Consider the following 15,539-nt stretch of genomic DNA (forward strand, 5'->3'; position numbering starts at 1 on the left):
ATTTGCGTCTGTACCTTGTTCCACTGACCTCGATAATCTGTTGGATGAAGGCACAGCTCTCTACAGTCACATAGTTAACACTGAAGGCTGGGTGGAGTAATTAGGTCATAATCAGCTCCCAGCAGCCACTCCCTCAAGCGATATTGTCTACATAACAGGTCAGTTTTATGGCCCCGTCACAGGTGAACACATTGAAGCAGGGAAAACAAATTTCATGGAATCATTTCAACAAGCAATATTTATATCCCAGAAACTGTTGGTATCTTTTAATGATGTCTCTATTGCAATTTTTACGGACTTTGATTCGTATGCATTATTTGACTCTCATCAGCGGAATAGTTTGGGTCAGACTGATCCGAATGGACAGGCAGTTTTACTTCTGTTAAGTAGTATGGATGAATTGTTATGTTACATCTTAACGTATATCAAGCGACTATGCTTGTCGTAAGAGGCGACTAATGGAATCGGGTGGTCAGGCTTTGGTTGATGCATGGCATCGATCCCAATTGCGTGGATCGATGCTCATGATATTAATCACTGGAGTGTCTGGTCCAGACTCGATTATTTACAGAACGCCGTGATATAGCTGGAATATTGCTGAGTTCGGCGTTTAACGACAAACCAATCAATCATCAATATATGAACTCAAACCAGTAATTGTTACAAGTAAATCACAATCCACAACAGTTACTGACACTGGATAAAAACAGTACATAGAAAAAGACCAAGTAACTCAACTCATCATGATCACAATTACTATTCTTTGAAAGAAATACAAAAAACAAACTGACCAAAAAACGTAAAACAAGAGACGAGGAATCTCCGTTATTGGTCCCGGTATTGAAATGTTCTCCAACTACGTGATAATATTTTGAGTATGTGCATCTGTGGTTGTGACAAAAAGACCTTATCTAGTATGACTTTTTTGCCATATGGAGCCCTTAGTATTTTCATTTACATTATTATATCCAAATGCCAAGTGTAAAATGAATGTGATCTATTACTTGAGTATGTGCATCTGCCCATGTTGTTGGCAGTTTTGATGCTATTTCTACATGTTTACATTTGTGCCTGGGTAGTCAGGCTCGCCGATTTGGTCGATGCATAACATCATATTCCAATTGCGTAGTTCAATGCTCTTGGTGTCAATCACTGGATTATCTGGTCCAGACTCAAGCCGTCATATGGCTTGAATACTGCTGAGTGCGGCGTTAAACAAGAAACTATTTTTAAATAGACCTACCCTATGCAAATGTATCAACTGTATTGCCCAATACTCAAAATAGATAATATGCTATTTGTGGTTAATATAATTATGCTCCTTCATGCCTTTCAGTAACATCATAATTATGCGTTTGTGAGGCATCACATATGGCGGGGAACTTTGATGCTCTGCATCAATGTTTTCTTGTGTACTCTCGGAACACGTTTCACGAACAAATATCGAAAGCTCCCAACATCCCTTGGCTTATTCAACGACATTGCGTGTGGAGTTGATAGATCACTGAGAGGAGCGTATGCACACTCGATAACCCCAGTAACCTTGTTGCTAGGGTGACGCCGATGGATCTTGCAACAATATTCCACAAAATTCGACGTTATTCTAAACTTTGAGGTGCCAGGCCCGTTCCACAAGGCGATTGTACTGTAGCGCAACAACAGTCGTTAGTCTAAGTTAAAGTATGTGAGTTGCGATAGTCTTAGCCCTACGATAATTTTGTGAATTCTAAGGGTGGACCGTTGTATGGTATTAAATTCATACGTTTCAACTTTTGACGTTTTGACGAAGTATTATTCAGTTAAACTCATTTAGACTATGCCATGGATCGTGTAGGTGTCAGCCTATTCATACTCAACAGTATAATTCTAAAAACGTTATAAATGGCAAGTAATAAATAAAATACTTAACTCGCTCTCGTGTAAAACCAATTTTATGAAACTCGTGAATAGTTGTGGTATTACACGCGAGCGAGTTTAGTATTCTATATATGTGTAACATGTTTTCAGTTTGTGATGAGCTTAATGTTTAAATGATGAATAAATATAAGGACATATTTTTACAGGAGGTGGGTAATGTTATGAGGTTACCCTATTATTGGTGCTATGCAAGAAAGGCTGCACGAGTTATGCCCCTTTGTGAACAGACAGTTTGTTATGTCTCACACATTGTAGTGAGTGAGTGAGCGAGTGAGTTTGGTTTTACGCCGCTTTTAGCAATATGACGGCGGGGGACACCAGAAATGGGCTTCACGTTTTAACCACTAGGCTACCCGACCGCCCACACACATTGTAGAATGTATGATCATGTATCCTTAGCTACGGTGTGTATGTATGATCTTCTTAACTGTGATGTCATGTACATGTGTTAGTGTCATGAAAATGCCAGTTTGGCAGGGGAGTGAGTTGCGACTAATGATTCAGATAATAGATCACGTTTTGAGTCATTTTCTTGCATATGGGTCTTTAAGCCATGGACCCGTGAAGATTCCGGGGTAGAATAGGTCTACAGCAACCCATACGTGCCGTAAAAGGCGACTATGCTTGTCGTAAAAGGCGACTAACGGGATCGGGTGGTCAGGCTGGCTGACTTGGCTGATACATGTCATCGATCCCAATTGCGTGGATCGATGTTCATGATATTAATCACTGGGTTGTCTGGTCCAGACTCGATTATTTACAGACTGCCGTCATATATAGCTGGAATATTGCTGAGTGCGGCGTTAAACAACCAACCAACCAACCAACCAACCAAATCTACACCAAAGACCAAGTTCAGTACGACCCTCAGGGTGTCCCTGTGGAGACACATCCTATGGCATCATAGAGTGACGTCATCATGCTGCTGTTTAACACTCCTATAAAGAAGTGGGGTACCAGCGACATCATTCATCATCGTCATTGTTTTCGCTCTACATGGTGGCTACTAACATGGAAGAAAGACGATTCTTAGAACTGTTTACCGAAGCAGTACACCCGTTTTGATATTGCTATAAAACACAGGGCCGGGCAGTCAAGGCATTCAGTTGCAGCTCTATCCTGGACTTGAGCACATCATTGAACACTCCTCTCTAGTTTGAACAACAAACCAACCAACCAACCAACTTTAAGTCATGTGTAATATTATTAATGTTTCCTTTATCAGGACACACTGACATGAATGTCTTGAACCTTTAAGGACTAATCACAAAAACATGTCTCAAGAAAGAACATAAATAACGCATGGGCTTTATCAAATATAGTTCATGTGTTTGTTCGTGAGGAGCACTTTGTAACATGCTGAAAATAAGTCTGATTTGTCAACATCTTCCACTGTATCTAATGATGAAGCATCTTTTCTTTTCCTTTACTTTTTAAAAGAACACATGAAATAACGAAAGCCAAATTCGATGTATTCGATGACAGATTGCTGTTATAAATATTTGCTTCTAATATCCAATAAAACACTGTAAGTCATCGTTGGAATAGTGATGCATTTCGAGTGCGATTCATTTCAGTATCAACTTCAAAGCGTTCATCAGCAGCTGGGTCTAATCATCGCTGCTTTCGTTTAATTTGTACTACTGTTTCATTGATGTAATTATCGTTGACAACATTACTAGTAGACTTATCACTAGTTTGCGTCAGCCACCATTAATGTTTATGTTTTAATCACACGTTTACACATTGTCCTTAACATAAAACACCTAGTTAGCATTCAGACGTTGGCAGTGGCTGGTAATGTCGCGGTCGGATTTCTTACGTTGGCCCAGCGTTGTTACAACGTCGGGTAACTTTTCGGAAAATTTATTCAAGGGACGCTACTCATAATTGACAGCTTCTACCAAAGGGCTCTCTGTTTTTGCAGATGACGCGACACAGCACTATAGTGTTTAATCCCCCGGATGCAAGAGGGACATACATGTCCCTCCTCTTCAATCCTTACTTTGAAGTCGAATAAAGTTCAGTGGGAAATTCCCTGTCCTGTGATATCATTCACTGTCATTTTTAGTAAAGCAAAATTACTCAAAATGACCTCTTGAATTAGGAACATCGTAAGTATCGCCATGTTTTCACATTACTAAATCATCTTTCACGTAGTTATTTACAGCATGTTTTGAAATCATTGTTTCGGATATATATTCGGAGAAATGATTTAAAAAAAACATATATAAGTGATAACGTTTTTTTTTTTATCGAATCACCAATGATCATTCCAAAACGTCGCCGGTAACCCTAGAATCGTTTAGAATGTTTTGGGAAACACGAACGCCCATTGTCAACATTTTTCAAGTTCGAAAATGCCGAGACAGCGCTGCCGATCGGAACATCGCCATAGGACGTATCCAATGAAGGGAATCGCAGTCTTCTTCTGTACACTACATTTCAGTGATATCATTCACTGTCATTTTTAGTAAAGCAAAATTACTCAAAATTACCTCTTGAATTAGGAACATCGTAAGTATCGCCATGTTTTCACATTACTAAATCATCTTTCACGTAGTTATTTACAGCATGTTTTGAAATCATTGTTTCGGATATATATTCGGAGAAATGATTTAAAAAAAAACATATATAAGTGATAACGTTTTTTTTCTTATCGAATCACCAATGATCATTCCAAAACGTCGCCGGTAACCCTAGAATCGTTTAGAATGTTTTTGGAAACACGAACGCCCATTGTCAACATTTTTCAAGTTCGAAAATGCCAAGACAGCGCTGCCGATCGGAACATCGCCATAGGACGTATCCAAAGAAGGGAATCGCAGTCTTCTTCTGTACACTACATTTCATAAGTAACTTCCCCTATTTTCGCGAAATGTTCTCGCCACTATTGTGGCACTAACGCCACTTTTGAGACATTAACGCGAAACTACGTACGTATTTCTTTTGAGTGTAATAGTCAATATTGTAATTTCATATGAGCAGGTTAATGAGTAGACGTTTAATTTTACTGAAACTGAATATTTTACAAAACAGATAATATTTTTGTTTAACTATATGCACATTTTTGTAGAAGAATTGCCTTGGTCTTTGAATTGATTTTTATGTCGTTTGAACAGAACGGTGATGGCTAACGATTCATCTAAGAATGAAAAACTCAACTAAAATGGTCAACTTCGCTTGTGAAGGGTAAAGCATGAAATTAATAGCAGTAAAACTGAACAATTCAAAACGAAGCTTTCTGAAACTCTAAGCAATCCGTGTACATGTTTTCTCAGTGGCATACATACTCCTACTGATGATGTGCAGAGCCTCACTGCATTCCGCAACATTGTGAGTTCAGTTTTCGATCACCAAACAGTGGACTAGGGATTGTCATGCTTTTATTTGAGAGGGATGGATGACATAGTGCCTTTGAATTGTTCGTATATGTTTAGCATTATGAACTATAGCATGCTGCTACTGTTGCCGTGAAGAGTACGTATTGGATTATTTAGACTGGGTAAGAAATGGTCATGCAATCATTTCCGGTTGTGAATATATATACTGAACCAAATTAAAAACTTCACGATCCTAAAATTTTAACATTTAGACCAGTTATCATTGTGGGACCTAATTGTGCATTTAAACGGTAATGGCCACGTATTGTCTTCAGATAACACCCGTTTTTGTGCAGGTGAATCGATCAAAATCATGTGCACAGCACTATAGTTGCAAAATTGTTTTTTCAACGTGCAACTGGTCACGTGGCCATAATACCGCACGTGTTTTCAGCCATACTTGTTAGCAGTCATTAACAAAAAAACACAAGAAAACAAAAGTCTTTACGGCCATTTGTCATGCCACGCCTTTCAAATGTGCAACGTGAACGTGCCATCGGCATGTTGCAGACGGGAACGTCCGTAGCTGAAGTCGCAAGCACGATGGGTTGTAGTCGACGGACTGTTTATGATTTACAGACGCGTCTACAGCAAACGGGTACCACCGCTGATCGCCCTCGTCCAGGTCAACCACGTGTGACGTCACATGCAGAGGATCGTCAGATTGTCTTACGTCACCTCCGTAACCGATTTTTGACGGCTACATAAACCAGAAATGAACTGTTTAGGGGTAGTCTGAGTGCGCAAAACTGTTAGAAAACGTCTGAGAACTGCTCACCTTCAAGCACGACGGCCATACTGCGGGCCGATTCTGACTCAATTACACAGACGTCAACGTCAATTGTGGGCACAGCGACACTTACGATGGACTCAGAGGAATTGGAATCAAGTCGTCTTCAGTGATGAATCCCGATTTAATCTTCGATTTGCTGATGGTAGGGCGAGGGTGTCCAGGCTTCATCATGAACGTTAAGCCCAGTGTTGTGTACAGGAAGTTGACAGATTTCGAGGCCGAAGTGTCATGGTGTGGGGTGCTTTCTGTGGCAATGCACGTTCCAGACTTCTTGTCATCCGTGGCAACCTCAATTCTGCTGCTTACCGCGACCAGGTACTGGCACCAGAACCTCTGCCTTTTATGGCAGCACATGGACCCGGTTTGATCTTCCAACACGACAATGCCTGACCCCACACAGCAATTCTGACAAGGAATTTCCTTCAGAATGCGGGAGTCAACGTCATGGACTGGCCGTCAAGGTCTCCCGACCTCAATCCCATCGAACACGTCTGGGATGCTCCTGGCAGAAGTCTGTGCACTCTCCAGAACCAACCACAGAATTTGCAAGATCTTGGCACCGTTTTGCAGCAACAATGGCGTCGTGTTCCCAATCATGTGTTCACAAGTATCCCAAGGTCCATGCGGAGGCGTTGTGTGGCAGTTGCCAACGCACATGGTGGCCCTACTCGCTACTGAACCAATGTGCCATCAGATTCTCGTGCTTGGGACTTATGATTTAAACTGTTGATGCTATCACCGAATACCGTAGGTGCTTGGAACAAATTATGGTTACCACCGTTAAATAAAATCCTTCTTTGGACATTTATGATTAAAAATTACCTTCTCTGATACATTTGTCCGTTGTATATCATATATGGGATTTTTAATTTGATACAATAATATTATTGACTATAGTTTATGGTCCCATCATAATATCATTGAGAAGATTTAAAACTATCCTGGCATATTAATAAAGAAACTATGAATATTGTTATGTTTAAATACTAAATAATTAAGGATTTTTATGAGATTCCCCAAAGATTTGTCGCTTTTATTCGAAAGTCAATTCATAATACATATTCACCGTTCACACTCCCGCTTCATAATGGTGTAAGAATCTACATTGAAACGTCACTAAAAACAATGAACCAGAAGTTGTTATCCATAAAGCAGGCTTATCATGGACTTTTAACTCTCCCCTGGTCCAAAGCAATGAGATTTTGGGTAGTGTGATGCTAAATTGCCAATTAATATATATATATATATATATATATATATATATATATATATATATATATATCGTGACTCGAATGATGCTGCATTTAATGTTACGAGAGAATATATAGAGGTTATCATGCGAGTGTGTTTGTGGATGGTAAATATCTTGTATTGGGAATAAACATTGTATTTAGCGAGACTTGGCAGTCGTTGTTTTGACAGTTGTAACAGGGACTGTTATCATGCTTTTTGCCGTTGTTCTTTGCTGCTTGTTTCTGTTGGCATCTGTAATATCAACTGACTGAACTCAAGAAAGGCTACTTACCCCACATCTTCAACACGGAAACTCACAAAGGTTATGATGATATCTGCTTATGATCTAGATGGCATCTTTCCTGCTGAACGTAAAGCTTTCTTGACCTGGTATGAAGCACATGTTGCTGAAGGGACTGTCATTGATCTGGATGAGGAATTGTTGGCCTACTGTTAGCGTGATGTGGACATTTTGCATCGAGGGTGTGCTGCATTTTGCAATGTTTTCATCCAAGAGAACAATGTGGACCCTTTTCATGAAGCAGTGACTCTACCCATTGCCTGCATGCAGGCCTTTTCGAAAACAGTTTTTGGAAGCAAAGACCATTGCAATCAGACCCACTCAAGGCTACCCACTGCAGTCTCGCTTCTCCCTTCAGTTTCTGTCTTGGCTCGGGGGCACGGGTGGCGCCGCGATTCGCTGTGCAGAGTTGCGTTTCTTAGGCATGACAGAAACCTATGATTGTTGGTTCGAATTCCGGTTCGCCCCGATTACGTTTCTAGGTTTGTCAACACTGTACCCGTGCTCGTCGGTTTCACCGAAGTGGTAAACGTCTGAGACCTGCATAACTTCGGGCTTGCCTCCCGCATTTAGCTGACACGCCGTGATTTAACTGGAACAATGTTAAAAGCGGCGTTAAACCCAATTCACTCACTCACTGTATTTGCTCAACTGAATCATGCATCAACTCCATGACCTGCATATACTGCAGGTTGGCTTTAACTGGGCTGATGGCAGTCGGTACATGGTAGACGGCTACGACTCCACGACACACATTGTATATGAATTCTTGGCTGCTTCTGGCATGGATGTCCTCACTGTTACAAGAACGACCAATGTGAAAAACACGAAACCTTGGGTACAACGCATGGGAAAAGTGCCATCATACCCTGTACCATCTGGCTGTATTACGGCAACATTTTTACATCAGCCAAGTGGTGATCCAGTGGGCCTGTGATTGTCGGCAAGAACAGAAGGACCAGGCTGACCTGACAGCATGCAATCCTGACTGCACTGCAAGGCCTACATTTTTAGAGGCCTGAGGCGTTGGATCCCAGAGAGGCCTTCTTTTGAGAATGAACGAGTGTCACGAAGTTATTCAACAAAGTCAAACCAGATTCAATATGAAGATGTCTGTTCTCTCTATCCTTACATTTGCAAGTACGGTACCTTCCCCGTGGTACATCCCGTCATCAGAGATCATCCTCCAGTGTCTGCGCTGTTTGAACTTCATAGCCTGATGCCGGTGCCGGGTATCGCCATCCACTGACCTCTGCCACCCTGTTCTGTCTTACCGCGTCCAGGACAAGTTGTTTTTCCCACTGTGTTTCACTTATGCTGAAGGACATCCGCACCTTTGTCTCTGCAGATCCCAAGAACTATTTCACCTTCAATCTGATGACACCAAAATCATTTGCAAAGTTGGTTGATTTACCCCCAAGTACCAGACCAATCAACATCTGAATTGTGACAGTGAAGAACCTCATCTTCCAGGAGGACCAGCACACTATTCCTGTTCCCTGTCCTCACGGCATGGTTCTGCGTCAAAGCAATGAATGCACTCGTTTGCAAGGACACTGTCAAAGTCTATTGCCTGGTCTACACCAAAGACCGAGTTCAGTACGACCCTCAAGGTGTCCCTGTGGAGACACATCATAGAGTGACGTCATCATGCTGCTGTTTGACTCTCCTATAAAGAAGTGGGGTACCAGCGACATCATTCATCATCTTCATTGTTTTCGCTCTACATGGTGGCCACTAACATGGAAGAAAGACGATTCTTAGAACTGTTTACCAAAGCAGTACACCCGTTTTGTTATTGCTATAAACCACAGGGCCGGGCAACTCAAGGCATTCAGTTGCAGCTCTATCCTGGACTTGAGCACATCATTGAACACTCCTCCCTAGTTTGAACTGAAGATGATATACCTTCTGCATATGTCAGTCTAGCTGGGTGTTGTGTGATGTGTCAAGCCACATGGCTGCGAGTTATGACATGAGACTCGTGAACATCTGGAGTAGAATAGGTCGTCAGCCACATAAGCTTGTCGTAAGAGGCGACTAATGGGATCGGGTGGTCAGGCTCGCTGACTTGGTTGATGCATGTCATCGTATCCGAATTGCCTGGGTCGATGCTCATGATGTCAATCACTGGATTTCCTGCTCCCGACTCGATTATTTACCGACACCCGTCATACAGCTGGAAGATTGATGAGTGCGGCGTTAAACAACAAACAAACAAACTATCACTTCATCTTGTACCAGTGAAGATCCGGTGTGGAATGGGTCTTCAGCAACCCATGCTTGCTGAAAAAAGCGACTCTGCTTGTCGTAAGAGGCGACTAACGGGATAAGGTGGTCAAGCTCGCTGAGACTACGCTGAGCTAGAAACCTATGATCATGGGCTCAAATCCTGGCTCGATCTGATTATGTTTCTAGGTTTGACAGCACCATAATTGTGGTCGTTGGTTCCGCCAAAGTGGTGACTGTTTGAAACGGGTCTCACTTCGTACTTCCTTCTAAATCAAACTGCAGGTCCTGATAAAACTCGATTTTGTTCCAACTCTTCGAATTCCCCCACTCTCTCTAAAACTACCACTTAGAATACTTCGTTTGTACTAAGTTTGTATATACGGTTTCCATACTTCCTACACCTAACTATTATCATTGATCGAAAATGTTGCCTACAAATTACGTTGACATCTGATCGATTCTCTCATAAATTTAGCTACAAAATGCATATTTTCCTCGGATAAGGATACAAAACATTGTCACTTTGGACTATGTATTAATATCGTCTTGTGCACAAATTTCTTTCTTGGGTGCCTGTCGACCCCTCAAGATCCGTGAAGATCCGGGATAGAATTTATCTTCGCTGACTTGTTTGATGAATGTCATCGTATCCTAATAGCGTAGATCAATGCTCATGATGTCACTCACTGGATTGTGTGAACCAGACTCGATTATTTACAGACCGCCGTCTTATACCTGGAATTTTGCTGAGTGCAGTGTTAAACAACAAAGAACAATACAATTGATTTACAACAGGAAATATTGGTATTAGTTTATCAATGTTGATTGTAAACTCCCCTTTCCCCGGTGGCTCTCTCTTAAAAAAATAAATATTCCCTAATATATTAACATTAATCCTGATATCATGTATTTTGACAACATAATCCACGACCGTACACTATGAAGGGTGTAACTCAAATGAAACAAAACACTCGACCTGTACTTACTAACCCTTATGTGTCATGCAATACTTTATTTTAACAACGCACATCAATATTCCTACTTCATATTTTCTCGGCCAGATAAAGCATGGTGTCTCAGTCCTTGATCCATACAATTTTCCATTCAGCACAGGTCATACTGTAATGCTATATCACTAAATAAAGCACGTTTTGATTTTCAAATGGTTCTGGTCCCATCTCATCGGGGACTGCAATTTAATTGTAGTTGCTTGTTTCTATCAAAATTATGTGTTTTCAGATACTGAGCGTTAGTCTAGGCATGGTGCCACGGCAGGATTGGGATCCATGTCCAAACGATTGGCAAATGCAGCATCGAAGAAGGATAGGGACATACACCTCAACTTCTTGCAAAACAAACTCTTACCCTTGAAAAGTATTACAATAATCAATCCTACAAAGTGTCTGCATGTGTTATGGTTTGGGCGTTCTTCTCTGTACTGAGGCTGGGTTCGTGCAGGTTTTCAGAAGGTGGGCTCGTTGAAAACTTTAAGTCAATAAACCAGCTTAGTTATTATTACGCAATTGCATTAAGATATTACTGGGCACACCCTAACGAAGCTTAAACGCATTAATGCAAACGAGAGACAGCTACATTGTCTACCCGCCCAAACCCATCCAAGTGTAAAGACATGGGCTATAAAGATGGCCTTATACTGCCTCCAAGGCATATCCAGAGTCGTTGGACTGCAAGGTGAATCTTCAGAGCAGGTAAGATTTCTCATTTAGATTGACATCCATAGTTGAGCATGTGAGTTACCTGTTACGCTATTTTGAACATATGCCAAAAAGATGTTTAACACAGGTTTCACACAGATTATACCCCGGTTCACCGACCCGTGAAGATTCGGGGTAGAATAGGTCTTCAGCAACCCATACTTGCCGTAAAGGTGACTATGCTTGTCGTAAAAGGCGACTAACGGGATCGGGTGGTCAGGCTCGCTGACTTGGTTGATGCATGTCATCGATCCCAATTGCGTGGATCGATGCTCATGATGTCAATCACTGGATTGTCTGGTCCAGACTCGATTATTACAGACCGCCGTCATATAGCTGGAATATTGCTGAGTGCGGCGTTAAACAACAAACCAACCAACCAATCACTCCGATTAAGTTCTGTCACCAAGACCTGCTTCACTTCGGGCTTTTCTCGCACATCAAACTGTGATTTAAGTGAAATACCGTTCAACGCGATGTTACACCCAATTCACTCACTTACTCATTAGCTTACGAAATATTTTCCCTCATGGATACCAGCGGGACATATATGTTCCTCCTCTTCAACACTCGCTTTGAAGTCGAATAAAATTAACAAATATCTCGCACACAAAATAAACTTCACAGTCTTGAATTCTGTGGGGAAGCAATATCACTGCAAATGACCTCTGAAAATTATGTACATCATAAATGTCGCCATTCTTTACACATGTCTAAATCACCATTCAAAGTGTTATTTACAGCATGTTTTGAAATCTAAATTTAAGATATTTACTCTGAGAGGGGAATATAGAAAAGTAACATATCAGTAATCACGCGTGTCTGTCTTTTATCAAATCAGCAAAACTGGAATCGTTTAGAATGTTTTGGAAAAAGCACAAACACGAACGCTGAGGTGAACTCTCCGCCATATTGGATAGTGTGTACAAAATCACGTTTCACGTTATGCTGGTAATGAGACTGCTCTAGCATCAAGTTTATTTTAAACTCAGCTGCGATGTATACATGAATTCTTCATACATTTTAGAATCAAATGACAAATGGTCTTTGTCACCAATACATAGTGTCTAGATGAAATCAAGCAAAATAAATAAGGTGTGAAAAAGAACGCTGAGGTAGGAAAACTGCACTTACTTGAAATGGAAACAAAGAAAATTCAGATTTGACGCGGTGAAGCATTTTTTCCTATTTTGAGCTATCCATTCTTCTATTCATTGCTTACTTTGGCTCAATATTTCAGAATATGCATGGAAAGAGAATCGTAGCAAGAATTATGGCTTAATAAAGGATACATTGCAATGATTTGTTAAATTCAACAGAAATTGTCCAAGCTTCCGTTCAACATGACGCCATGACTGACGCAAAATTATGCGCAACGACAACGTTAGTTATCGGAATTTCTGACTATTTCTCTTGGTTAGTATAAAAAACATAAAAGCAAATAACAGTACACAGATTGTCGGAATGTTTCTGATCACATACATGTCGCATTTATGTATATACGATCACTGTATCAACGGAAGTTCCCCTCGTAAAATCCCGCGTACTGTTGTCAGTGAACACGCCATTTTGTAAATGTCAATTACCGTCAACATATTTGGCAATTTGGTGAAAGTCCTTGAATGAAGGTACACACGATCATTGTATCCCGCTGTTTACAGTTTCAAATATGTTGTAGATTTTGCATATATTTTATACATTTTTTCACACAATTTATTGGATATTTATCAGTGTTCAATAAATATAATATACGTACATGTAGATGTGGGCCACACAATGTACGAACCTTTTGATAATCTACTGTTTGCTTGAACATTGTGTACATAAGAAATTAAAAAAGTTTATAGTGTCGTATTCAATATTTCTTTCCTTTAGACAGGTGTATAAAAGATAAAATGTAACTGCCACATGTACGTATTGATTTGTAGTATAATTTCATAAGATGAGGTTATGAATAACCATTTCAATTATTTAAAAACTAAAACTGAATATATTACTTTACAAAATGGTTGATAGTTTTTTGTTAAAATATATGCACACATTTAAAGAAGAATTGTCTTGGAATTGATTTTTGTGTATCGTTTGATAGAAAGAACGGTGATGTCTAACGATTCGCCAGGTGCGCGTTAGTCACAAACGATTAACGAATTATTCCTTTCGTTTTGTATTATATAATCAATGGGTTCACCTTTTTTGAAATATTATGATAACAGGATATTCAACTTTTTATTTTATTTCTCCAAGAATTGTAGAAAAATAGCATATATGAACCGCGCCATGTACCCAGTTGGTGAAACCTTCTACCAAAGGAGCTTTCTTCGCATCTTCTATTGTATAATTCTGAGACGAGGTGAAGAGAAATAACTACATAATAATGATAATAATACATGTCCAATATCGGATACACGGTAGTACAATTGTCTATCTATTCCAGAAATTATTTACATGGTAAAAGCAGTCATGTTATGTTGTGTTGAAAAAGTACAAATTCCGTATTACTCATCGAGATTTGCCATACCATAACGAAAAGGTTGGTTGGTTGGTTTGTTGTTTAACGCCGCACTCAGCAATATTCCAGCTACATGACGGCTGTCTGTAAATAATCGAGTCTGGACCAGACAATCCAGTGATTAATATCATGAGCATCGATCCACGCAATTTGGATCGATGACATGCATCAACCAAGTCAGCGAGTCTGACCACCCGATCCCGTTTGTCGACTTTTACGACAAGCATAGTCGCCTTTTACGGCAAGCATGGGTTGCTAAAGACCTATTCTATTCCGGAATCTTAACGGGATCATCTAATGTCAAGCTGACAAGATATCACTGAAATATAAGTACTGTTCAAAGCGGTGTTTAGCCAAACTCACTTACTTGTTCAGAGCCATGAACCCGCTGTGAAATGGGGTACATTTCCAGTACAAGCATTCATAGTACACAGAGTTTGATTGATTTTTAAAAAAACATGGTTTGCGGAGACATTTTATTGTTACACTTTATTTTTTTCTAATCGAACTATTTAAGGCATCTCTGTACAATTATTGTCAAAGGGTGCGATTCTCATGCATCATGCGTTTTCAGCTCGGCAACTAGTGTGGAGTATTTCATGAATAAAGTAGGAACACGCATATTAACGTATATCTAGGAACTTGGAGGCAACAGAGAAATGTAAGGCCGAATGTTTTGAAGTCAGGCGGGAGCGGAGGAAATTCTATTAAATAATTTTGTATGACCTAAAGTTGCGGATATGGTGTCGTGTAAAACATCGGACAAGATAATTTTAGCTGAATGCTACAAATTGGTCTGAGAGAATATTGCTTTAAAGAATATGCTAGCCGTGCATAATATTGCCTCATGGAGAAACTCACTGGTCTGTGATTTTATCTGTAACTGACGAATAGCCACGAATAGGCTGCAATACTGCTGATGCGGCTTTTAGCAATATTAACTCACTCACTGACGGTATTATATTTTCCCCTGCTTCCGGCCACTTTCATGTTTTCACTATCTTTGTACATTCATGGACACAATTTCATTTGTTAAATTATATTGAGTATGTTAAGGGTTTTAATGTAAAATACACGGGAAACTGTAACAACGGGAGAGGACTTGTATACACTACATCGGCCTTTGTGTATGTTAATTACATCGCATTTTCAACTACGTCATAATTTTGCTAACTTGTACTTGCAAAATGAGTGAGTGAGTGAGTGAGTGAGTTGGATTTATCGCCGTTTTCAACAGCATTCCAGTTATATCACGGCGTGTCAGCTTAATGTGGGAGGAAAGCCCAAAGTGATGCAGTAGTCAGACGTTTACCACTTCGGTGAAACCCACGAGCACGGGTATATATGGTGCTGACAAACCTAGAAACATAATCGGGGCGAACCGAGATTCGAACCCACAATCATAGGTTTCTGGCGTGCCCATTTGTGTAATGTGGGAAACACAGTAGTTTCTTGG

General features: G+C 40.3%; 1 protein-coding gene across 1 annotated transcript in view; it reads left to right on the forward strand.

Moving 5' to 3' along the window:
- The window catches only part of LOC139454938 (A disintegrin and metalloproteinase with thrombospondin motifs adt-1-like), a 76,841-nt gene that overhangs the window by 32,361 nt on the left and 28,941 nt on the right, over positions 1–15,539 (forward strand). The gene's annotated exons all lie outside the window — the stretch shown is intronic.

Source organism: Haliotis cracherodii, unplaced genomic scaffold (assembly GCF_022045235.1).
Source record: "Haliotis cracherodii isolate W230 unplaced genomic scaffold, xgHalCrac1.p SCAF_11, whole genome shotgun sequence".
In the NCBI taxonomy this organism is placed as follows: Eukaryota; Metazoa; Mollusca; class Gastropoda; order Lepetellida; family Haliotidae; genus Haliotis; species Haliotis cracherodii.